Source organism: Canis lupus, chromosome 24 (assembly GCF_003254725.2).
Source record: "Canis lupus dingo isolate Sandy chromosome 24, ASM325472v2, whole genome shotgun sequence".
In the NCBI taxonomy this organism is placed as follows: Eukaryota; Metazoa; Chordata; class Mammalia; order Carnivora; family Canidae; genus Canis; species Canis lupus.
The window spans coordinates 27,628,076-27,655,355 of record NC_064266.1 but is presented as its reverse complement, the minus strand read 5'-3'; the positions used below and the strand labels follow the sequence as shown (position 1 = coordinate 27,655,355).

At 46.6% G+C, this 27,280-nt stretch overlaps 1 long non-coding RNA gene across 1 annotated transcript; it reads right to left on the bottom strand.

Annotated features, from left to right (window-relative positions):
• Positions 1-54: 54 nt before the first annotated feature.
• Positions 55-24,733, bottom strand: LOC112673388 (uncharacterized). Its single transcript, XR_003144768.3, has 5 exons — positions 24,656-24,733; positions 20,506-20,719; positions 18,137-18,210; positions 4,195-4,248; positions 55-1,177 (listed from the first exon to the last, which is right to left on the bottom strand). It is a non-coding gene; the product is annotated as an uncharacterized LOC112673388 (long non-coding RNA).
• Positions 24,734-27,280: the final 2,547 nt, after the last annotated feature.

The window sequence follows — 27,280 nt, the reverse complement described above, 5'->3', positions numbered from 1 at the left end:
GCGCGGCAAAATTACATTCCGTTTCAATTTAGTTTAGCAATTCCCGTGATTTAGTTAAATGAAAAGCAATTGTTCCAATTAATAGTATTGAATGTTATTCGTCAAAAGTGTCAAAACAGCTCTGTGGCTGCATTAGTAACCCATTCTCTTGTCAGAGCTCTGGGTAATTCCCCGGGATAGGGTGGGGAAATGGTAGGGTGTGGGGGCTTTGGGGGAAAGGTCAAAGTCTGAGAGGGCATTTATGTGCAAGTGTGCTCGTGTGTAAGCTCATGTGCTGGTGACCTCTGTGCCCGGATGAGTGTGCGTGCGGGCACCTGTAGGGTATGTATACAGATCCAAACTGTCCCGAGTGTGCATATTTATATGTACTTATGTGTCCATATGCTTGAGTGTGCCTGAGGAAGTGACTGGGCACGCAGTGTGCATATGGCAGCGGGGTGTGCACCTGCGTGTTGCCAAGCATATATATGTAAATATGTGCAAGGGCCACATGTGCCCACGGATGTGTGCATATGGGAATTTGTGTGCGTGTGCCCACAAGTATTTAGATAGTTATGCACTCAAGTGTGTGTGTGGACGCACACTGTGACTTTGTGGCTGGGTTGCTGTCCGAGGGAATGCGTTGTGAGCGTGCATGGGTATGCACATTTGGCTACATCTATATGTATTGTAAATGTCTGCCTGAATCAGGGCAGGAGGTGAAGGGCGCTTGCTGCCTCCACCGTTTAAGAGAAGACTCATCAGTTTCCATCCTTACGCCACAATTAGTGTTTTGGCTTGTCTCTGGGATCATTCAAAAGCAGTTCCCACGGGGTCAGAGGCCTTTTCCATCATGTTCACAGCCGTATTCTCAGGACCTAGAAGACAGCCTGGCCCATGACATACACTGATTGACTAGATTAATAAGTAGATGGAGAATGGATAGACGAATGGACAGATGGACGGATGGACAGGACAGACAGCTGTAGGCTCCTGGTTCTTTCAGGCCTCCCGCTCGTGTGGCTGGGCTCCCCAGTCTTCTCGGTATGAATTCCAAGCCCCTCTGGCTTTCAGCTTCAGCCCCCTAGGGCATCCTTGGAAAGCTCCATACTGGGCAGGTAGCTGGCTCAGAAGGTTCACAGGCTGCCAGAAACAGCCAGGGCTAAGAACAGGAGGGGCAGGGACTTCTTTAGAGAAGCTGGAAAAAAAAAAAATGCTAAGCTTGCCTAGCCAGACAGGCTCAAGATGACGCAACCAAGATGGGCCCTTCAGGGCTTGTATACCCTCAAGCCAGGATTCCCACATCTGTCCTGTGTCCCTTGCCTGCAGCCGCTAGGTCCTGACTCTAGCCCAGACCTGTTTTTCTCTGTCTCTGATTTTCTTCCTGCCCCTGACCCTTTCCACAGCATGGGGAAGCCAGTTCCCACCTCTGTCCCGATGCTGGTGCAGCTCATCATCATCCCATTGCCACGGACAGGAAGACAAAGGCAATCTACAAATGGCTTCCTATCTCCAGTGTCCTCACCTTCCAGACTTCCCTGGGCCTTGGCTCTCTCTGGAGCTGACAAGACCCAGAGCAGGCCACCTTGTGCGGCAGTCCTTCCTGCCTATCATTTTGAGTTTTGGTGGGGGTTAGTCTGGTCCACCTGCTGTCAGGGCCTGCCCCCTAGTGGCTGACTCTGGCCCATGCACCACCCCCACCCCAGGGCACCAACTCGGAGCAGGGTGCCCCCCTCAGTCAGCCTCAGCCAAAAAGAATCCCCGAGTCCTTGCAAAGGCTCTACAGCGGCCTGTGAAAAATAATAAAAGGAAACGTCGCTAAAGTGGACTAGAAAGGCTAGAAGGGGAGGCCGGAAGGGGTAGCCATTCCACTCCGCATCAATTACAGGAAGAATGATCAGTTACAGACCCCAGAAGAGGAGTCTCAACAGGTAAGAACCATCAGTGACAGGCCCCACCAGGGAAAGATGTAATTGCACCCCTACAAGAGATCAACCACCCCAGCCACTCAGCCAGCCAGAGACCGCCATCACCCCGACCTGCTTTGCTCCAGTGGACTTCCCTCCAAACAACCCTTCCCAACTTCCTCCTTCTTCTCCATAAAATAATGTTCCTCCTCTTTGTTGGACTTGCCTATGGTTTTTGCCATAGCTTGCACGTCCCTGATTGTAATTCTCTGCTATTGGCAAATAAACCCATTTTTGCTAGCAAAATGATTTCCATCTTTCAAGTTAACAGGTCCCATTTGTCCCTTTCCAGATGCAGCCACAGCAGTGCCAGCTCCCCCCACCCAGATGCACACGATGGAGGCCTGGCTGCCCCGAGTCTGCATTGCCCTCGACACCCCCCCACCCCCCAAGGGCTATCTGGGCGAGCGGTTATCCATCAGGATAGTGATTAAGCACGAAGAGGAAGTGTTAGGATGTGATCCCTGAACTCGCCAGGCTCATAAAGACAATAGCTGGGACGGCGGCGAGAGGCACCAGGCGTCCTGTCTATTTTGGGGAGGCCCTGGGCATGGCTGCCCAGCACCGAGGGCATCCTGGGGCTCGTTAATCCGTGTGGGAGTGACGGAGACAGGATAGAGGGTCCGGGAGGCCTTCCGCCAGCCGTTTCCTCCCAGCCCGCCAGGCCTGCTCCACACTCCGCTCAGGGAGCCCCCGGCCCCGGCCTCTGGAGACCCAGCCTTGCCAGCTCTCTGTGGTAGACCGAACCACCCTCCCCTGCTTTCAAAGGCTTTTACTGAGAGATTAGAGGGCCCGGCCTTTCTGGGATCCACTCTTTGTTTTCTCCCTGAGGGAGGCAAAGGAAGAAGTAAAACACCATCAGCCCCATCCAGGCTGAGGCAATGGAGACTACCTTGAAATATCCCTCTGGTGCTTGGTTCCCACGGCCTGGCCCCCTTTGAGCCCAGAAGTAGCAAAAGGTTAATTGCTGGGACCTTCGGCTCCACAATGGGCTGGAGCCAGAGAGCCAAGCATTAAATATGCAATTGTTAAAAATCCCTCTCCCCCCTTCTCCTGCTCTCCCAGGGGTTAAACAGTCTGGAGCTGAAACTGACCGCAGCATAATACCCCAGAAACCGGCAAACTCTGTTCAACATGCAGTACCAGGCATGGCCCCCTTTCCTGGTCCCTGGCTGCAAGTCAACACACCCAGACGACAGGGTTGGAAAGCATTGCTTGTGACAGCTTTAGGGCCACAGAGACTCGGTGTACACATCAGGCACATGGTTCCTAGCACCCAAACCCCACTCCATCCAGCCTGACAGGGACAGGAGATTGGTCCTGTGGGTCAGCAGACATGGACCCTCCCTGCAGATGTTGCTTGGGTCACGTCACTGCACTGATTCTTCATTTCTCAACAGGAAGACAGGAGCCGTGATGGCCCATTCTCAGACTAGAACTTGATAGGCTCCTCCTGAGGATTGAATAGACCATTGCTTGTGAAACCTTTAGCACACTGAGGCCATCGTGGGACTGGCTGATAGTAACTGTTGGGTAAACCAGCTGTTGTCACTGTTTATTGTAGTATTTTTACTTCCCTCTTAAGGTATTTTAAAGCTAAAATAAAAGAATAGAGATAAGATTTGTGCTATTTTTTTCTTTAAAATGTTTCCAATAATGTAAGCCAAAGGTGGCCCCGTGCCTTCTTCAGCTGTGCCGGCCTCCAGGCCTGAGCACAAGGGTAAGAAGCCAATGGCTAGCAGGTAACCAGCCACTTAGCAACTTTTAAGGAATGTGGCATTTTCTAACATAATAAAAAAGTTCTGGTGCTTTCCCTTTTCACTTGGGCTATGTATCTCAGTGTTAAGTTTTTGCAAACCCAACTTACTTGCTCTTAGGAACATAGCACCCAGGGAAGACCTGATGGCAGGTGGCCACTCAGATTTTCAGAAAAAGGAAGACTTTACCAGCTGCTTTTCTGGAATCATATCAAAAGCAAACATTGAGGTCAGAAAAGATGAGTTGTGTTTTCCTCAGGAGGGACCATCTCTGGCCCTTGGGTGAACAGATTACCTCATCTTTGTCCTTCAGCACCGAAGGGATGCCTCTTGGGGGGGCAGAGGTACCAAGAACCATGGGCTCCTCTGTCATCCTCTCCTCTCTGTGCCAGCAGACCCTGTGTTTGGCAGGGCCAGCAGGGCAGGGGGCGGCTTGCTGAGGAGCAGCAGAGATTAAATCATGCAAGAGACTCATCTGGACTCAAGCCTACCTCTGGGTGGCCTTGCACAAACACTGGCATCCCTTTGAGCTTCCATGTCCATGTCTGCAAAACAAAGATAATAATGCTAACCTCAAAATTCTGGGAGAAAGAGTCTATGCAGCAATGTGGGTGAAAATCCCTACAGTGTAATTAGTGTTTAGGACGTATTTGTTGAAGCTCTTCCTTATCACTGTGCAGTTTTTGCCTGGGGAGGGGGGCAAAAAAAAACAAAAAAAAAAAACATGGCATTAACTAGGTCTGCTATTGCTTATTGCCCAAGAGGAGCACAGGCCCAAGGAGGCAGAGATCCACTTCTGACCACCCGTGCAGGCCTGTGGCTGTGGTGTGTGTAGGACCTCTGTTCTGCAGATCTTTCAAGAGCCCAGGTAGTCAAGAGCATAACTGGCAGCTGATCCACACAAAGCAAGGTGCTCTGAGCAAGAGGGTGAAGCCTCAGAACCTCAAATCTTTGGACAACGCCAAAATGATAAAGGCCTGACCATCACTACCTGAGAAGAGGAATCCCTGACCCTTTGCAGCCTGTATGTGAGTGCCTGCACGGGCATGTGTGCATGAGGACCTGTGTGCATTCACATGCACGTACTTGGGCACTTATGGATGCACATTTCCTCCTTCGGGTTTCTATTTGAGTGCGTGTGTTCTGTGTACCCATACTTCCTGGGTGTGCATGCACAGGGAATGGGGATATATATATGCACGCGCACACACACACGTCAGCATGAAGTTTGTGTGCCTACTTTGAGGTTTGCTGCCTGCGTGCAAGTGTGGGGTTACACTTATGAATAAGTGAACGCGGGGCTGCGCATTCCTGTGGATGCCACTCTGGCTGCAGGTGAATGAAAGTGCAAGCGTGCGCATGTGTGCTTGTGTGTATTTTTAGGAACAGAAAGTACAAATAAACAGCATAAACAAGATGGTTGGGAGGAGGGGGGCTTTAAATACTTAGGAAGACAAACAACCCCCACAAGGACTTTGGAAAGCACTCATTAGGTACAAATAATGTATATGCTAATTACAAATTACTCTTTTCTGCTCATTAAAGCAGAACTGCTATACTTTATTAGTTCAGTTCTGGGCACTCTGCACACTCGAAAATAATAAAAATGGATTTGGGGTCAGGAAGATGCCTGCACAGGGCTCAGGGAGCCATCTCAGGCTATGTGAATGGTCACCCGGACCAGGGGCCAGGGCACGGATGTTGACTTCTGTTTGTCCCCTCCACCCATGTTCAATCAGTCATCAGATTCACTCAAGTCTACCTCCCTCCCTCCATCTCCACTGACCCCGCACTGGGGTGGGCCCCCATCCCTCCTCTGACAGCCCCTGCCCAGCTGCCCAGACTGCCCCCCGATTGGCTCACCCTCCCTCCAGCTGACTCCAATCCATCCCTTGAGATGCCACCCACTCCACTCCCACCTTAAAATCCCCCCACTGTTTTGCCATCACCAATGAGTAAAGCTCCAGCCCCATCACTTGTCCACCTGCGATCTGGCCCCTGAGTGCCTCTGCAGCCTCGCTCCCTGCACTTGACACCCATGAATATGGAGTGACTCCCAGATGGTTCCCTGAGCCCATCCTCCACCTCATTGAGCAGGTCTTCCTCTCTATCCCAGCCCCCCTGGCCAGCTCTGCACGGTGGGCTTGCCCTTACTCTTGTAAACCCCAACCCCAGGGACTTCTCCTTATCTTCCTCTGCGTTTTGCATCCAAGCACGTGTTTGAATCTTTGCTGTCCATCTCCCGAACTAGACTGCAGGCAGCGGCTTTGTTCTGTTGACTGCTATGTGTATGTGCAGAGCCTAGGACAGTTTCTGGCACATAGTAGACGTTCATTTAATATGTGCTGAGTGAAAACTTAATGCCCTTACTATGCTGCTTGACCCTCCACCTCACTGTAGCTGATAAGAGCTGCTTCGCCCCCTGGGGACCTAGGGTTTTCATTATGATTAAATACTAGCTTGAGCTCCGCATCCTGTATTCTGAGGATGTCCTTCTCCTCCCCCAGGACCACTGCTTTGTGATAACTTCCAGGTCTATTAATCAATCCTGATCTTTTCAGAGTGGAGCAGTGTGAACTCAGGTGCACCACCTAGGGGCTGAGAGGTAAAACAACTCTCAGAAACAGAAGGCACCAGAAGCAGCCTCCTTGGTGGCCAGCAGGACGCCATGGCAGCAGTCATCATGCCCAACACACTTCCATCTGAGGATGATGAGTCAGAAGAGGCTCTCAGTCTCAGCTTTGGCGATATGTCCAGAACCAGTCCCTGTCACACATTCTAGGTCCCCGGCAAAAGTCCAGGCTCTGCTCCCCACAGCTATCCTACTTTTGTTTTCCCTTTGTGCTCTTTCTACCCAACTGACTACTGCCTGTCCATCTGATTCAATCAAAGAAGTTCTCACATGGGACCTGGAAAGTCAAATCACTTTGTTCCTCCAGATGCTTAACAGTCCTATGTGAATATTTATTCAACCTCTTCCTCCTAGGTTTCTAGTTTCAGATACTCAGAAGTATGGACTTGGTGAAACCACAATTTTCTGCTTACAACCTTTTCCAAAGCCACTGGTCATACCCTCACTTCAAATCTTCCTAACAAATGTATGCACTCATGTTCCTCTTCCCAGAGATATTCTTCACAATAACTTCATATCCCTCCCTATAACACAGAAGAAGTTCTCAACTTTTAAGAGTCAACATCCTTTACCAATATCCAAATATTTCACCTATCTGGAAATGATACAATTATATGTTAGGTTAGCCTCATTCAAGGCACATCAGGACTTTTTCAAAACAATTTTTAACCCATCAATTTCTCTATCCTAAGCTCCAACCCAGGCTTTTTCCTGAAAATCTGGAACATCTAGAGGGAAGATGATACCACCTTTCCACTCCTTCTCAACTCAGGAGTCTTAAGAATTCTTGGAGTTTCCTAAAGAGCTAAAATCTGAACAGGAAGATATAGCAAAGAACACATGAGAAAGAAAAGCAGTTGTCAAATCAATATAAGGAAAAGGGGGGGTGTTGCTAAATGGACCCAACTTTGAGGGGTTTGCAAGGTTATGTGCATAAATGAATGGCAGGGAATTTCTCTGTAAGGAGTGCAGCTGAAGTCTGTCCAAATATGACAAAAAGAAGATCCAGACAAATGGAGAGATATACCATGTTCATAGATAGGAAGACAATAATCTGAAGATGGCAATTGTCTCCAAAAGCAATCAATCTATAAATTCCGTGAAAAATCTACCAAAATAAATAAATAGTGACATACTACAAGTTGATCCCCAGTTCATAAAGATGAGCAAAGAACAAAGAATAGCCATGATAATTTTGAAGAACAAGGAGGAAAAGAAGGAAGAGAATGAGGGTGGAAGGAATAATTTCCTCTACTAGATAAAAATAATTATTCTTACAACTCAATAATAAAAACACTCAGCTTTAAAATTGGCAAAGGATTTGAATCCACATTCAAACACAATAACCAATAAACCCGCGAAAAAATACTCAAAACTCATTAGTTGTCATAGAAATGCAAATCCAAACCACAGTGAGATATCACTTCTCACCTACTAGGATGACTATAATCAAAAAAAGGAAAATTCATGGGTACTGATGAGGATGTGGAAAAGTTGAAATCGTGGTGGGAATTACTGGTGGGAATAAAATGGTGCATCCAATTAAAAAATAATGCCATAGTTCCTCAACAAGTTAAATGTAGAATACCATATGACCCAGCAATTCCATTCCTAGGTATATGGTCAAGAAAATTGAAAATATATATTCATAAAAAAATAGTACACAAAAATTCATAACACCATTATTCATAATAGCTAAAAAAGTGAAAAAAAACAAGTGTCCATCAATTAATAAATGGATGAACAAATTATAGTATATCCATACAATAGAATGTTATTCAGCCATAAAAAGCAGTGTGGTACTATTACATGCGATAACATGGACAAACCTTGAAAACATTACATCACATGTATAAAATATCCAGAATAGGAAAATCTATTAACAGAACGTAGATTAGTGGTGGCTGAAGGTTGGGTAGGAGGGGGGTTGGATGGGATGAGGAGTTTGAAGATGATTCTTATGAATATGAGGTTTCTTTCCAGGGTGATAAAAAATGCCCTAAAACTAATTGTGAAGTTATGGTTGCACAAAAGACACCACATAGTACACTTTGAAAAGATGAACTTTATGGTGTGTTAATTATAATCTCGGTTTTTGAAAACAGTAACTATAAAGTTTCAGTAACTAAACCATGCAGTGCTGGTATAGGGAAAAACAAAGCAAAGAAAGAACCCTGAAGCTTACCTCCATGTAAAGGAACTTGGTATAGGACAGAGTTGACATCACAGATCAGTGGAGAAGGAGATCCCTGGGTGGCTCAGTGGTTTAGTGCCTGCCTTTGGCCCAGGGCGTGATCCTGGAGTCCCGGAATCAAGTCCCACATCGGGCTCCCTGCATGGAGCCTGCTTGTCCCTCTGCCTGTGTCTCTGCCTCTCTCTCTCTCTCTCTCTCTCTCTGTCTGTGTGTGTGCGTGTGTCTCATGAATAAATAAATAAAATCTTAAAAAAAAAAACAGATCAGTGGAGAAATGCTTTAATCAGTAAGTGGTACTGTACCACTGCCTCTCTATATGAAAAGTAAAATAAAATTTAATCCCACAGCATGCCACTTACACACATGAATTTCAAATAAATTGAAGAACTTAAGTGTAAAAATTAACTGTCAAACTTTCAAAAGAAAATACAGCAAAAAAAAAAAACCCTTTATAGCATTATGATAGCGAGATTTTCAAACAAGACCAAAAAGCACAAACCTAAATAAGAAAGATGGATAGTGTTCTATAATAAAATTTAAATTTTTGGAAGAACATACAACATCATAAATAAAGTAAGAGGGTAGCACATAATCAACAAAGGGTTGGTTTCTGGAATGCTTAAGAACACCTAAAATTAATTTTCAAAGTCAATCAAACAATACAAACAATGTAAAAACGTGCAAGGATAGGAACTAGCAATTTACAGAAAACACCAATGACAAATGTGAAAAATCCTCAAAATCACTAGCAATTGGGGAAACACAAATTAAAACAATGAGGCATCACTTCTCACTCTTCATATTTTAAGTATTTCTAAGTTTGCAAGGAGGATGTGAGGAAATGAAAATTCTGATAAACTCTTGGAGGAAGCATAAGTTGATATAACCATTGTAAAAAGAATCTGCCAGTGTGCTCAGCTATTCCCACTGTAGATCTGTACCTTGCAGGGGAGAAAAAACACAAATGTACAGGGACCCATGACTGCAGATGCTCTTTGCAGCACTTTTTGTAATAGTGAAACCCTGGACATAACCAAAGTCAGGGAAATGGATAAGGAAAGGATAGAAGATAGCTAAAGTTCAGTGTAGAAGTTCAAATGAATGACTTAGGCCTCTGTGGATGAATGTGGATACATCTCAAAGATATGACATGCATTAAAACTTTTCAAAATTATATGTGATATGATTTATAAAAATTTTAAATATCCAGAACACTCTGCCACTTGTGGATACAGATTTATGTTTCCATTTTTAAAACACGAAAAAGATATACACCAATTTCAGTTGGTAATTACCACGGAGTTAAAAGCTGGGGAGAAAAGAATGAGTTGTAACATTTTATCTCTCAGCTAATCCATCCAAATATGGCAAAAAGCTAATGTTTGCTAAATCTGGGTGGTAGGTAAATGAGTGTGTGGTCTGTCATTGTCTATGATTTTCTGTCTATTTTAAATAGTTCACAATTTAAAAAAAAGAAGAAGAAAAGAAAAGCTGTATCAGGGGCCTTGAGATTGGAGTCAGGAGACCAGTCATGAATCCATTGTAGTGATGCAGGGAGGAAGAGGCGGGGGCATAGACTGAGATGGTTTCAGGAGGCGTGTGCAAAGCGGTCAGAGTTGAGGGGGTGGTGGGAGATTTAGCAGGTAGGATTGAGAGACACTGGTGACCAATTAGATAATGTGGGGATGAGAAAGAGATCAAAATGCCATATGAGTTTCAGCTAGGGCCCTGGATGAACCACTGGCGTGGTAGCCATTGACTGGGTCGGGAAGCAGGAAGGAAGGGATTGACTTGGGCAAAATAATCAAGTGTGAAGGATATGTCTGTTTCAAGAGATCAGGCCAATAGATGGACCTCTTGTCTAGTGATCAGAACCAAGACTTGGTGGTTCTTGGGATGTGGTTGGTAAATGAAGCCCTGGGGCTGCGCATATGGTGGATATATATTTGGGGCATCCCCAAAATATAAGGTCTTAGACTGAGAGTGAAGAGGCCTAAAACTGTGACAGAGAAGAGACCCGAAAGGTAAAAGGATAATACAGTACAGGGCCCCAAGAACCAAGAAAAATGGGGGTTTCCAAAAATGCACGCAAAGGTCAGTGCCATCTGGCACTCTGCCAGGTGAAATCAAGTCCCAAAATTTCCAGTGGGTGTAACAAAACAGAGGTCACCGCTGACCTGGGAGAAGGGACCAAATTGTGGAGGAATCGCTGTAAGTGGGGGAGCCACATCAGCAAGTGTAGACGCTTACTCCGAAGGCTGACTGCCCGGGACCAAATCCTACAGTACTGTGTGCCTCTGGACACATTACCTAACTTCCCTGTTTTAATTAGGTGTCAACTCCCCCAGTATTAATGTGTCCTAGGGTCATTGTGAGGACTAAATAAATCAGTACTAGGTGAGTTAGCAGATTCACTCTATATTGTCACTATTTTTGACAACAGTCACTATATATACAGCACAATTATTAACAAAATATGGTTGAAACGGGGAAAGAGCTAGGGTAGAAGCTAGAAGTGGCATGGAGCAAAGTGACGGTGGATGGCTGAAAGATGCTGAATGTGTTTAGGAGCTGATGGAAAATCAGTGGGAAGAAGTTTGGAGATTTGGAGAAGTTGATGGAGAGGGTTACCTGGGAAGCCCGGGGTTGGGGTCCAGAGCATAACTAGCAGGACGAGTTTCATGTTGGAGGCAGTAAATTTCTTCCACTAGGGCAGGAAGACACGTGGGTGTAGTCAGAGATATGCTTGAAGGTGGGCAGGCAGGGCGAAGAACAGGAGGTTCAGAGCACATCCTTCCTCTGACTGCTTCTAGGTTTTCAGTGACCCAGTACATGCGGTTGCCTATTCATTGTGAAGAAGAGACTGGACACCTGAAGACACTAGATACCCAAGGACAGGGGCACCTGGGAGAACAGGAGAGAACCAAATAGAGGGGCAGGTTTCTGGACAGAGTGGGAGCCCAGGGTAGGCTGGAGACCAGGAACTTGCCAGGCACCAAGCCCAGGCATTCCAGCATCCAAGCAACATTGGAGGTTTCCTGTGTCCTACCCAGAATTTTCTGCCATCTGATAACTGAGGAGTTACAGGAGCGGGCTAGACTCAGACGACCTGGTATATGCCAGCTAGGTGGCCCCAAGGAGGTCAGCTGGGTCCGGACCCAGAGCTGGCAGTCAGTGGTAGGAGGGGACATGGATGCAGGGCAGGTGAGCAAGACCTAGAACCAAGGCACAAGACCAGCTCCCAGTCCTCGCAAGGCCAACTTGACTCTGAGCCCCACAGCGATGAGCTGGGGAAGCTGAGTGGTCTATCCTGCTGCGAGTCAGGGCGAAAGCACTCATTTACCTGTCTTAGAATCTACCAGAGAGCTGGTTAAACATACAGATTTCCCTCTCTCGGAGCCTTAAGATTTCAAATCAATAAATCAAAAATGGGAAACCTGCATTCAGACTCACACCAAAGTTTGAAAAATCACTGTTCCAAGTACTGGGGCCAACCTCATCCTGCTGGTGGTTGTCCGAAGACTCAGCTTATGTAGAAGCTGGGTCCCAGACAGGGTCTGACAGATGCACCTCTTTCCAAAGTCCTGGAGGATGCAGGGGGCTGGTCGAGACGCACGGCATCCTCCGAGATATTGAGGGGTTAAGAAAAGTGCTGGGAACCTGCATACTTTTATTACATTATAGGGATGTTATTGCATTATAAATAATGCCACAGGATGCATTATTTATACATTTAATATCGGGCTTGCTTATAAGTCAGATCTCTTCACTTTTAGATAAATACTCTGTCTGCAACCCACCTCCAGCAGCCGGCGCAGACGGAGAGTGCAGAGTGTGCTCCTGCTCTCGCAGACAGCGGAGGGAGGGCAGACACATGTCAGAGACAGCAAAAGCCCTGTGATGGGAAGCAGATAATGTCTTTATGAAAACTAACAGATGGCTCTTTTGAAAGCCCTTTCAGTTCTCCTCTGTTCTGATAAGAGCGGGTAAGCAAGATGCACTGAAGGGAGCTTTATGGGTTTGTACTTATTGTCCTAAGAGCCCCGAGAGTAGGAGACAGGGAGGCCCAGAGCAGCGGGCGGGGTGCGGGGGGAGAAGGCGGGAAGGATGCCTGGCTCCCTGCGTGCTGCTGGCGTGGAGCGGGCCACTGAACCGGCCTGTCCGCTCGATTGCAAAATCGAAGCAACACTAGCTGCTCTCGCTTGTTCGTTCGAATGTCCGTGCACATTCCCCGCAACGGCTTTCCCTGAGCTCCATGCTGTCCTGTCTGGAGCAAAGCCCTCACCTCTAACTCTGAGGCCTTCTCCCTAATTTTCTCTCCATCCCAGAAGCTCTTGTGTATTTGGATGGAGGATGCTAGTTTGGCGACAGTGTTTCCTAAACTCTTCCGTCTTACACCTTCCAAAACTTGAAGTCATTCACTTGGAACTATACACACTCAAGCACACTCACACATACACACGTACACGGGTGTGTCAATTGGTGGAATTCAAGTAAGTCTGTAGTGTCATTAATGGTAACCTGAAATGTCTCCTGGTTTTGCTTGGTCATTGTTCTAGACTCTGCAAGACACCTGTCATTGGGAAAGATGTACGAGAACGGGGCTTACCTCAGAGAGGCTCCACTTCTTTTTTTTTTTAATAAATAAAATAAATAAAATTTTTCATGAGAGACACAGAGAGAGAGAGAGAGAGAGAGAGGTAGAGACATAGGCAGAGGGAGAAGCAGGCTCCATGCAGGGAGCCTGATGTAAGACTCGATCCCGGGTCTCCAGGATCAGGCCCTGGGCTGAAGGCAGTGCTAAACCACTGAGATACCTGGGCTTCCCAAGAGGCTCCACTTTTGCCTCTACATTTGCTACAGACTTTTTGGGGTCCCCAGCAGCCAGCATGTGTCCATGACTGAATAGGTGTACAGACCATGAGAAGCGAGGAAGAGAGAAAAAGAGGGAAGAGAAAGAGGGAAAGAGGAAGGAAAAAGAGACGGATGGACAGAAGGAAGGATGCAGTCAGTCATGGGAAGGGGGCAAGGAGATGAAAAGCAGCTGCCATGGAAGCAAGAGCACGAGGCCTGGAAGCAGAGAAGAGGCCTCACCTTGAAGATCTCGACCACCGGCTAGTTGCTGAGAGGGCAGTCCCGAAGTGTGCCCCAGGAGGGGAGGTTGGGAAGGGGCCGCCCTTGGTGACAGCTCCATTAAAGAGCTGCACCCATAATCTAGGCTGACCCCAGAGAACTTCAGGGGCCAGGAAACGGACCGACCTTGCTTAAATCCTGTTATGGGCTGATTGTGTTTGCTCAAAACTCCTATACGGGAATCCTCATCACCAGTCCCTGAGAATGTGACCATATCTGGTGGGAGGGTCTTTAAAGGGGTGATTAAGGATAAACGAAGTCATTAGTCCTAGTCCCATACAACAGTGTCCTCATAAGAAGGGGGATTAGGACAGATACATACAGAGGGAGCAGCACGTGAAGAAGCCAAGAGAGGGCGGCCACCTGCACCCCAAGGAGAGAGATCTTGGAAGAAAACAACCCTGCCAACCCTTTGATCTGGGACTTCCAGCCTCGAGGTGCTGGGAGCAAATAAGTTTCTGTCTTTGAAGCTCCCTGTTCTGTGGTTTGGTTATGACAGCCCTAGCAGACGAATCCAAACCCAGCTGGTCGGCCGAACATACAATTGAGAAGATCCCCAAGGAAGGGGCCTGACAGCCACAAAGCCTGTGCCCAAAGGAACAGTTTTTGGAGAAGGGATCCACACACATGAGCTTGCCCCCCCTCCAGCCTCTGATAATGGAGCAAGGGGGAGAAAGGAGCTAGATGTGGCATCAGGGACAGGAGCACACACTTTGCAATCAGAATGGCCTCAAGTCCCAGCTCTGCTACTGACCTGCTGTGTGACCTTAGACAGGTCACCTCACTGCATCTGTAACACGGAGTCGGTAATGACATCCACATGGGAACATCATGAGGATTCAAACAGCTTAATGAACAGGAACCTCTCATGCCCGGGCTTACTGAGTTGTGGGCGGTGGTGGTGCTATCACTGTAGGTGTTGTTTTGTTTTTCTGATGCCCAAGAGAAAAAGAGCCAAAGAGCACTTGTTCAGATTTTTTAGAGAAAAATGAGCTCATGACTCCCGAGGCCACCACTACTGTGCACTTGGCCACTAGCTCCCTAACCCTGGGGGCTCCCTCAGCTTCTTTGAGTCCTACGGTCTTCACGTACACATGAAGACCAACAACGTGTGCCCCAGCTGCCCCACTGGGGTGCTTCTGGGGAGGGCTTCAGATGCCTGGTTAGCACCTTGCACGCACAGGGAAAGGATCGCCACTGTCCGGCCCCAACCTCTGCACTTGAGATTTGAATCCCAACCTAAGTGGGAGAGACAGAAAGTGCATCTCTCACTGACCTTCTGCAGCGGGGAGCCCAGGCCTTCCCTGCAAGCAGCAGCACAGGCATGCCTCCAGTTGCCCCAGCCCTGGGATCAGAGCCTTCCCTCAGCAAATCATGGCAATAAATATGGTCTGAAGCTACTCCAGCTCTTACAGCCTTAATAAATGGGTTGCCATAGTGGCAAATTCAGACGCAGAGAGCATCTTTTCAATAAAGGCTGAGAGGGTTATTAATAACGTTAATGTAGTGCCTCGTGAAGTCACAGCCTCACGGAACAGGCCTCTCACCCTCCTCCCTGGCCCATCTCGTCCGGGACTGGCCAGCAAGTCTGCCTGGCTGTGGCCGCTGTGGGGTGTGACCCAGGAGAGGCAGAAATGCCAGGCTGGAGCAAGGTGACCGGGGACAGAGCCAGCAGGACCCCTGGCAGGAGTTCACAAGGGAGGATGCTCCCCTGATTTGACCATTCAGTGACCTTCCCAGCACCTGCTTTCTACGGGTGCAGCCACATAGAGAGGCTGAGAGGAGATTCTTTCAAGGTGAACAGACCAGGGCTCAGACCCCAGCTGAGCTTTCCTCCATGCCCCCCTGGCTGTTTTATGTAAAAAGTGCAAAGGCCCGGGCACTCTCCAGTAATGTACCCCAGGCACTCATTTCCCAGAGCACTTGTGGTCATCAGAGCATGCACCGAGCAGCTCAGCTCCCCACCACCTAAGCCTGTGGCAAAGCTGAAGCCTTTCTATTGGGCAGAGCTGAAAAATTCTGAGCAGAAATGACACATGTCACTTCTCGGTCAGGCATGTCTTCATCTGCATTAGACTCTTCAGAATCCTCCTTTCCCTTACAAACACTCAAGACCGTGGGCAGCCCACGGGCCTGGGTCCCAGGATGACTGATGAGCAGGTGCTTCCAGGCCAATCTAGAAGGACACAAGGCCCAGGCAAGTGATAAACCTTGGTTGTTTTAAGAAAGGAGTCACCTACCTACAGAGGGGCCTGAGTGAACAGGCAATGGGCAGGATTTGGACCATGACCCATGGTTTGTTGAACCTTATTTTAAGCCATGAAGTTTTGGTGCTTTGAGTCTGTCCTGACTGATAAGCCCTCATTCCCTTCTGACATCCTATACATTATCATCCACCTTCCCCAAGTACAGTGTAAGCACAGGGAGGTCAGGGATCTCCCGTATCCCCCACTGCACAGAAGTGTCTGGAATAGAGTAGATGCTCAATACGTCTTCTTAAATAAGTAAATGCTGAATCATTAGCTAGGTGTCATAAGTAAGTCGCTTTACCTCCTTGAGCCCCAGTATATTAAGTGTGCAACATATAATAAGTATTCCGTAAATGGTAGCTGACATTTTTTGCCATGTCTGGAACAATAGCCTGCCAAGTCCGATCTTTGCCTGCCTCCAGCTCAGGCTTCTACTCTGTAAAATGGGGACACAGATCCTGAGAGTCCACATTGATTAAAATGGATGTGCACCCAAACATAGAAAGATTACCTCCTGGGAACATGCCCTCTGCATCAGCAACTGGCAAACCACTGTCCATGGCCCAAATCCGTGAGCTGCCACTCATTATTAAAAAAGTTTTATTGAAACACAGCTACACTCATTTGCTTACAGGGCTTCGATAGCTACTTTGACTTTACGGTGACACAGTCGAGTAGCTGCAACAGAAATTGTAGGGTCTGCCAAGCCTAAAATATTTACCATCTGGCCCTTTACAAAAAATGGTGCTGACTTGAGCTCCAAATGACAACAAAATCAAGAAAGACAAAGGCATGTTGTCTTTCTCTACCAAGCTTGTGTTTGCATAACTGGCTCTCTGGATCAAAGTGCAAGGGCTGTCATTTTGATCCGTCAAATTTTATTTTGGAAGACTAAAGCCAGCGTTACCCCTTGAAGAGAGCTTTGGAAGTCCTGCTGCTATCACACAGTAGACTCCATCCTGCCCATCTGTGTCCATCCATAATGGGACAGGGAGGACATCTATCACTTATCTGGCCATTTATTTAGTCATTTGACCAACATTTGCTGATCACCTATTATACTATGGTGAGTAAAACTAACTTTGACCAGTTAGGAAATGGTCCAGGATTCCAACCCAGACTTTGTCATCTCTTTCCACTATATTACGTTGCCTCCCCCTCAGACAATTACAACTCCATCTAACAGGAAGATCCCATCATTCACATTTCTCTACTCTGCCCTCCAGGATATGAACGATGTGGCTCAGTACTCCATTCATTTGTTCACTTGTTCATTCAGTACATAAACGTTATGTTATGTGATTACTCAGTGGGAGTGCCCACGACAGATGCAATTCCTGCCTTCACAGGGCTTGTAGTGCATAGCACATAATAGGTGCTCAACAAATATATGTTGAGTAAACTTATTTCCCAAATGTCCTGATGGAATTTAGATTCACCTGGCCGTGCTGTTTGCCTATCTAGGCATCACTGTGTGGTAGAAAGGCCTGTAGAAGCCACTAGAAGTCAAAGAAGTGCTCTCACCCCTATTACACACCTGTTGCGTGACCTCAGACAAGTCACTTGATCTCACTGAACTTTTTCCTGTGTGCTGTATCAACAATCCGCACAGAAGCCACAGGGATTCCATGAGACTATGTTCAGAAAGTCCTAGGACCAGGCCTGGCATTTAGAAAGTACATAGACAAATAGCCAGAGGTCATAATGGCTAGTATCAAATGCCTGGCCAGTGCTACACACAATTCTTGGCACTTTACAAAGCTCACAGCCAGCCTGTGATGCAGGAACTATGATCACCCCAGGGTTACAACCAAGGAAACTAGCAGAGAAAGACTGAGTAACATACTCAAAGTACCACAGACACTAAGTGAGAAGTCAGCCTCTAAGTGTCCAATAAATCTTAGCTTGTTACCTCTCTTCCTCCCCAGACCTTCTGAAGAAGAATACTCCCCTCAAGGAACATGCCTTTTGGTTCCAATGGTCCCTGCTTCCTTAAGAGCCTTTCTTGGGGCACCTGGATGGCTCAGCGGTTGAGCATCTGCCTTTGACTCAGGTCGTGATCCTAGGGTCCTGGGATCAAGTCCCACATTGGGGTCCCTGCAGGGACCCTGTTTCTCCCTCTGCCTATGTCTCTGCCTCTCTCTGTGTCTCTCATGAATAAATAAATAAAATCTTTAAAAAAAAAGAAGAAGAGCCTTTCTTCGTAACCCGCACTAGAGACTCACCAGACCACACAGCCAGCTTCATCACAGCTCCAGCAGTCTCAGGCCCTCGGGTCCTGCTCAGATGTCTGAAGATGCTGTGGGGGCAAAAAGGAGGCAGCCAAGTACTCATGTCTACTCCTCTCGAGTCTCTCAGAGGCCATGGGTGTCTTCACCTGTCAGAAAACCTATAGGATAGCAACTCCTTTCCTGAGTCTTCTGGGAAGACCACTAGCCTGGCCTTGGACATATTTCTAGAATTTGCTCAGTAACTGGAATGTGTTTGTTGAGATCTAGAGTCCGTTTGAGTACATCTAGAAGTGCCACCTTTCTTCTAGTGACCTCAGACATTGTGGAATATAGCACCATTTAACTCCACCTCCTCAGCGGGGAATGACCTCTGCATGACAGAGAAGGCCCCAAAGCTGATTCTGGAGCCTCCAATACTGTGTGACATTGGGCCAAACATTTATCTCACTGTGCCTCAGTTTCCCCCCTCTGCATGCAACAGCGCCAACCTAGAAAAAATTACTGATCATAGCAGAGACAGCACCTAGCACAATGCCTGGTGCCCAAAGTAAGCGCTGAATAAATGTAGAGCGCCCATTGAAGTAGATGCCTCTGTTATAACTTACCTCCAGTGACACATAAAAGATCAGAAATAAAGAATAATCACAGTAACAACTGGCTATTGTACCTCCACTCTGTGCCGTACACTATTGCTAAGCTTTTCATGGGCCACTTTTCTCTTTTTCTCTTTGTGGCTACCCCAAAAGTTTTCCTACCTTTAGGGGTAGCCACAACTGTGGCCCTGCGGGAAATTGCAACACGCCAAGATCACACAGCCAATAGGTCTCAAAGCCAGCATGCAAACCCAGGCCTCTCCTACTCTAGACCCGGAGGGCTAAGCCACCTCTCTCCACCGTTTCATTGACTGGCACCCTTCCAGGGCGCACCCAGACCCATCCCCCTGGGAGCCCAGCATCCCCACAGCTCCCAGGATCCCTCCTGTCCACGCTGGCATCCTCCGATCTCCTTCCTGCCTCCCAAGCTGATGCCCGAGAAGTGACCCACTCCTCGCAGGGCCCCCGCAAAGCCCTCCGCCTGACCCCCACGTAATGAAGGGAATTAATATGGCCAAGCCTCCAGCCCAGCCGAGCGGCTTCCCAGCAGCCCTGGCCAGGCCTCTAATTGATTAGGCCATAAAGCCCGGGCACTAAATTGAAAGGAGCCGCACTAATTCTCTTTTATGTTAAATTTCTGTCTTTCCCCTTTATCGAATCCCGCGCCCAATGTCCCCTTCCCTCCCCATCGCTGGGCTTGCTGTGGGCCTGTTTTTTCCGTGCACAGATTAAGTACCTAATCAAAATCTTGTCTCCCCTAATGGCATAAAATTGAAAGATAGATATTGCACTTTACACAGCTGATTAAACACTCGAATGTGGCTAAATGCTTAAAGGGCTTGTTACATTAACTAACTCTGTCATCTGCCCACTGTCTTATAATTGCGTGTGCTGGAGCAGCTTCGGGGGAGGCGTACACAGCAGGACAGCCTTCCAGTCCCTTCCCAGGGGCCTCCTGCACTGTGGCTGAGCCCAGGTTCAGGGAGTCAGAGCCCAGGAGTGGCCACAGTGCTCCCATCTGGCATTGGGTGCCAATGACAGGGAGGTCGGATGCCCTCTGTGTGCCTTCCCCTCCCACCGCTTGATAGCCAGGACAGTGAGATCTGGCAGGGGTAGGGGTGGGGCGTGCGGAGACTGACACACACCGAGCTCCCGGATGCTCCTGACACAGTATCTCTGCCGTTAAGTCAGCACAGGATACCCTGGGACCTCAGCCACGTGGCTGGCAGCTGATAGGAGATAGATGATAGATGATAGATAGATGATAGATAATAGATGATAGAAGATAGATAATAGATAACAGATGATAGATAGATGATAGATGGATAATAGATGATAGATAGATAGATAGATAGATAGATAGATAGATAGATAGATCAGGAATTGTCTTACGCAATTAAGGAGGATCACAAGTCCAAATCTGCAGTGTGGGCCAGCAAGACCCAGGAGAGCCAAAAGTGTAGATGGAAGTAAAGGCTGTCTGCTGGGGAATTCCCCCTTGATCACAACAACCAGTCTTTTTGTTCTATTCAGGCCTTCAACTGATTGGATGAGGCCCACCCACATTATGGAGAGCAATTTGGTTTACCCAAAGTTTACCTATTTAAATATTTATCTCAATAAATAAATAAATAAATAGATAGATAGATAGATAGATAGATAGATAGATAGATAGATAGATAGTTTTTCTCAGCCAAAACCCCTTCCAGGCTGACACGGAAAATTAACCATCACACAGGGAGGCAAGACACATGCAGGAAACTGACGTACCTAAGTTCCCACAGCAAAGTAGTGCAGCACTGCGTCTTGAACCCAGTTGCCCTGACCCCCTTGGCTCGCAGCACTGAGGCTCATGTCAGAAGATGAAAGACTGGCAGGACCAAGCTCACTGCTCGGGCTGGCAGGAAGCAGCCTTTTCTGCCACAGCTTCCAGTGCAGGGAAAAGGCATGTCTCAGAAAGGAGTAATCAAACATGGGGGATTTCCTGGCACAGGAGTTAAGGAAGAGTGTACATTTGAGTTGGATCTGATTGGTTCAACCCCAGCCATGTCTGCTCGTCTTTGCAGTGATCTTGGCAAATTTTGTATTCTTTCAATGCTATCATATCTTCATTGTTAAAATAGGGACGCCACCAGGCCTTCAAGGAACATTTATTGAGCACCATCTATATGCCCAGTTCCAAGCAAGGCATGAATATTTCACAGTGACAATGCAGGCTATTCCTGTCTTCACTGAGCTTACAGTAGATAAGAGAGGAAAGGCACAAATCATCCAACCAGTGCACAAATAAGAAAGTGACAAATTATGATAAAGGCAATGAGGACCAAAACTAATCCATGCATAAATAACAGTGACAGTGCCCCTAAGGGCTCCACTATGGAATAACGGTGTGAGGATGGGGGGCTCCTACAGGCAGGGTGACCAGGAGAGCTCCTCAAGGTGACACTAAGCTGAGGGCTGAAGGAGCAGGAGTAGTCACCCACATGGACATCAGGAAAAGGAGTTGTGGCAAAAGACAGCAAGTCCAAGGATTCCAAGGCAGGATAGGGTGTCACTGACCAGTGTGGCTACAGAGTGGGGAGCTAGGAAAGCAGTTTCAGTGTCACCTCTGCGCCCGCCGAGTGTCAACCCCCCAGCACTTGTCATCAATCAGAGCCTGCCTCCTCAACTATAAAATAGGAAACACTACACGGGACCGTGGGGAGGATGCCTGTCCCACCCTTGCCTGGGCAAGGATTGAGCAGAAGCTCAGCCCTGAGAGGGCTTTGAATTCATTCAAACCTGCTCCAGGTGAGGGAAGAATACTTCTTTTTATTTTTTAAGATTGTATTTATTTGTCCACGAGAGACACACAGAGAGAGGCAGAGACATAGACAGAGGGAGAAGCAGGGTCCCCATGGGGACCCCAGTGTGGGACTTGATCCCAGGACCCTGGGATCATAAGCCAAAGGCAGACACTCAACCACTGAGCCACCTGGGTGCTCCAAGAAGGAACTCTTTATCCCTTCTTCTCTTTCTCTGTCTCTGTGCTTTGACCTCCACTTTTCTCTGCAGTCTGCTTTATCCTCCTCCTTCAGACTGGTTTCTTCCGCTCTATGTGTCTGCCCACCCACCTCCCACCTGCCATGCAATAATTCAAATAAATTAAGATGTCAAGACACCAAATCAGCCTCAGCTGGACGTGAACTTTCAGCCCCAGTGCCTGGCACCACCAACTCCTGTCTCTACACCTCCAAGTTAAACTCTTGAGAGGGCATCCAAGCATCTTCTCACCTGACAACGGACAACCAGGCCTTAGCACGTGTCCCTCAACCCAGTCAATATGGCCAAAAGGAAGAATGGAGCTGTGGGCGCCATGGGCAGCCAACAGGGGAGATCCTTCTGGCAGGGCTTGCAGCCATCCATCTACAGTTGAGTCAGAAAAGACATTGGCCTTCGGCTCCAAGAAAAGACACTCTAGTCCCACTGTATCACATCCCCCAGGCCATCCTCATCCTCCTGCCAACCTGACCAGATACCGGTAAAATACAAGTATCCTCTCCCTTTTAGAGTCAGCCTCCTTACAGGAGCTACACCTGAACCAGCCTCTTGATGGCTCTTAACCATGTATTCCCTTTGGTCCTGTGGGAACCACAGCCCTCTATCCACAGGAACCTCTTCCCTGTGTGTGGAAGCTTCCTCCCTGTCCATGGGAGTGTCCTCCCTGTTTGTAAGAATCCTCTCTGTCCCTGTGGGAACCTCCTTCCTACCTGTGGGAACCTCCTCCCCCTGTCTGTGGGAACCTCCTCCCTATGGGCAGGATCCTTTTCCCTGCCTGTGTGAACCTCTTTCACATCTGTGAGAGCCTCTTGCCTCTGTCTATAGAAGCCTCCTCCCTCTGTCTGTGGAAATCTCTTTCCTATCTGAGGGAACCCCCTCGCTCTGTCTGTGGGAACCTTCCATCCCCACCCTCCAGCAGCCCCTCCTCACTGCAGCCTCTGTGGAAAGCGTTCATCTCCCCAATGGCCTCCTTTAAATAGCTCCATTGAAGGGATTATGGACTCCTCACTAAGTGCTTCACATTAAAGATTCATAGAGGCACAATATATATTTTAATAAGGCAGGTTGTACAATACAGAATTCAACTCTGCACAAAGCACATGGCCAAGAACTGGGGCTAAGCACCTCGGGGATCTGCGAGCACCATGGCTGGGTGCAGAGGAGCATAATGGTTTGGGAACCTCTTCTCCCCACACCCCAGACTCCCCCACCACACCCACCCAACCAGCCACTGACTGAGGAGCCACTCTGAGAGCCTCACACATGTGCATGCACACACACTCACATGCATGTGCATGCATACTGATGCAAACACACAGAATTACATGCATTTAACGCATAACTGCGCATGTGCACACTTGTGCGCACTCACATGCATAGTGCCATACATTGCACACTTAGGCACACACTCCCATACACACCGTAATGCACATACACATGCACAGTCTACATGTGCTCATTTATACACACACTCTCATATACACAGCAACTCACACACATGCACAGTCACACACACGCACACTTATACACACACTCCCACACACACAGTAATGCACACGCACATCCACACACCGTAAGAGTGCAGTTATCCACACTCATCAGACTTACAAGAGAAATGGTACTAATGACTACTGGTGGCAGCCCTTCCAGATGCACTGGCTCATTTATGTTCCTGGTAAAGGGTTCCTACAGCCATTTCACATGGACGAAAACGATCCACAAAACCTTGGCAAGTTCACCTGCCCAAGGTCACACAGTCAATAGTGGCCAAGGCAGCATTTGAACCCAGATCCATCCAACTCCATATTCCATGCTCTCAAGCACAGGAAGCACAGCCTCCTTACAGACAAACCAAGCTCAGGTTTGCTGAGTGTAGCCAGCTTTGAGGTTGGAGATAGAGAGAAGAGGGTCCTTAGTTCTCTACCATCGATGTTTCAGGGCTGCCCTGAGTTCACCTACTTGGTTAGTCTACTCTCCCCACCTCCAGACCTGCCCTGCCCCATCTTTCCTCCCCCCAGGATCCAAGGAAGCTTGACATGAATCGAGGCCATGGGGCCCATGCATTTTAAGGAAGCAGGATCCTTGCACCCCAGAAGTACCCATCATTGAGCTCAAGAGACAAGACGAATCTCCCAAATCCCTGCCTGGTCCTGGAAAGCTGGGCCTCTGCTCATCACACCCTCGAAGGCACCCAAGCAGCCCATGAGCTTCCCCCCACCCCTAGGCAGGTCCTGGAACCCACTCGCTGTCCCTCCTCACCTCAGGAACCACAGACAGAGAAAGCGGAAGGAATCCTCGCTCTCTAGGACCATGGAGCCTGGCTGATCCGGGCTTTACTCCTGGCACAGACTCTAGTTGGCAACAGGATGGGGGAAAGTTATTTACGCTCCAAAGCCATCTTCAGCAGCAGCCCAAGCCTGGAGACCTTTAAATCGGGCAGCCCCTCTCTGATGCATGGGGATCCTACCTCTGCTCACCAGACTGCCTATCGCCCTTGGCTGCACCACCATCATCTGTTACCTGGACTACTGCGCTGGCCTCTGAATAGGCTTCTTACACAGTTTCTGCCCAACCACACAGCCAAAGAGCCTGTATTTGATGGCCTTATTGAGGTATAATTGACATAGGGTAAATTGCACATATTCATATTTAAAATATACAATTTAAGTTTGGACATATGTATACACCCACAAAACCATCATCACAGTCAAGAGAGTGGACATATCTATCACCTCCAAAAGTTCCCTTACACCCCTTCCTAATCGTCCCTCCAGTCCCTTTCTGTCTCTCCCCTGCCACCATCACTAGGCAACTGCAGATCTTTCTGTTGCTATAAATTAGTTTGCATTTTCTAGAGTTTTTTTTACAAATGGAATGATACTGTATTTGCAGTTTTTGTCTGGCCCTTTCATGCATCGTAACTATTTTAAGAGTCATCCATGTTGTTATGTGTTTCAACAGTTCATTCCATTCTATTGCTGAGTAATACTCCATTCTACGGTGATATCACAATTTGTTTAGCCATTCACTGGCCGACGATACTTCGGATTGCTTCCAATTTGGAACTACATGAATAAACCTGCTATGAACAAGGTGTGTACAAGTCAGTCAAATATCTAGGAGTGGAAGAGCTAGATCTTATGGGAGGTGTATGTTGAGCTTTTGAAGAAATTGCCAGACTGCTTTTTCAAGTATTTGTCCCATTTTCATCAACACCAGCAATGTAAGAGTTTCAGTTCCTCCATAGCCTTGCCAACATTTGGTGTGATCAGTCTTTTTAATTTAGGCACTCAAAGTGGAGTGTGGCCATGGCCCCATATGTTTTTAATTTGCATTTCCGTAATGACTAATCACCTTGAGCATCTTTTCATGTGCTTACTTGCAATCCATTGATCTTTCTTGGTAAAGTTTCTATTCAAATCTTTTGCTAATTTTCTGTTGGGTGTTTGTTTTCTTCATGTAGAATTTTGAGAGTTCTTTATATATCCTGGATGCTAGTCCTTTAGCAGATATATAATTTGCAAAGCTTTTCTTTCCACTTGCAGCTTGTCTTTTCATTCTCTTGACAGTGTCTTTACAAGATGAGACATTTCAAATTTTGAAGTGTAATTTATTCATTTATTCTTTTATGGATCATGCTTTTGGTGTCTTATCTAAGAAACATTTGCCTAACCCAAGATCACAAATACCTTCTCCTGTTTCCCTCTAGAAGTTTTAGAGTTTCATGTTTTACATTTAGATCCATGATACACTTTAATAAAAGTTTTGTATAAGGTAGATGGGCATAAATCAATATTTATATTTTTTGCAAGTGGATATCCAAATGTTCTAACACCATTTATTAACAAGACTATCCTTTCTCCATTAAATTACCTATACTTTTGGCAAAAAATCAGTTGTCCATATATGCATGAGTCTATATCTGGAATATTTAATTCTGTTACTTTTATATATTTATCTATCTTGATGCCAACACTTTCTAGTTTCATTACTGGAGCTTTATAATACATCTTAAAATCAGGTAGTGTGAATCCCAAATATTGTTCTTTTCAAGGTTATTTTGGCTCCCCAAATCCTTAGCATTTCCATATGAATTTTAGAATCACTGTGTCCATTTTGATCAGCATTGTGTTAAATCTATAGATCACATGGGTGAACATTGACTTCTTAACAATAGTGAGACCCCTGACCCCTAAACAAGGTCCATCACTTTATTTAGATTTTCTTTTATTTCTCTTAGCAGTATTTTGTAGTTCAGTGTATAGATCTTTCACACCATTTATCAGATTTATCCACAAGTACTTCATATTTTTTATTCTATTATAGATGCTATTGCTATGCTAATTTCAATTTATACTTATTCGTTGCTTATACAAATACAGGGATGCCTGTGTGGCTCAGTGGTTGAACATCTGCCTTTGGCTTGGGTCATGATCCCAGGGTCCTAGGATTGAGTCCCACTTCAGGGTCCTCACAGGAAGCTTGTTTCTCCCTCTGCCTGGGTATTTGCCTCTTTCTCTGTGTCTCTCATGAATAAATAAACAAAATCTTAAAAAAAAATACAACCGATTTTATATATTGGTTTTTATATCAATATATAAGCCATCATCACATGTCCCCAGTGTTTTATATATTGTATCCTGCAACCTTACTAAACTCATTTGTTAGTTCTCATAGCGTTTTTATAGATTCCATGGGGTTTTCTATATCAACACGTCATCTGTGAATAAAGATAGTTTTACTCCCTCCTTTCCAATTCAGATACCTTTGATTCTATCTTACCCAATTGTGTTATCCAGAACCCACAGTACAATGTGTAGTAGACTTTAATGACAGCAGACATATTGACATCTTGTGGGAATCATCTGACTCTCTTAGAGTTCTACTATGGACTTTTTGTTAGGTGATGGATGGATGAATGAATTGAGTGCGGCTAGGTTGTCCAGGGGAATCTTCCTAAATTTTCTGGAAGAGCTTATGTAGAATTGGTTTTATTTCCTCCTTAAATGCTTGATTAAATTCACCAGTGAAGCCATCTGGGCCTGGAGTCTTCTTTGTGGAAAGATTTTTAAGTACAAATGCAATGTCTTTAATAAATACAGGGCTATTCAAATTTCATTGATTTCTCTATATTGTTTTTCCGTTTTTTTTAATTTCATTGATTTCCACTCTGAACTTTATTATTTCTTTTCATCTACTTACTGTGAATTAAATTTACTCTTTTTTTCTAGCTTCGTAAGGTAGAAACCAAGGTCTTTGGTTTGAGAAGTTTCTTCTTTTCTAATATAGACACTTGGTCCTATAAGTATCCCCCTAAGTACTTCTTTAGCATCATTACACAAATTTACATACATCGTTTTAATGTTCACTTTGTTAAAAATACTTTCTTACTTCATTCTTTGACCCATGGTTTATTTAGAAGTGTGGTATTTAGTTTTCAAATATTTGGGGATATTCCGGAGATCTTTCTGTCATGTGTTTCTAATCAAATTCTACTGTGTTCAGA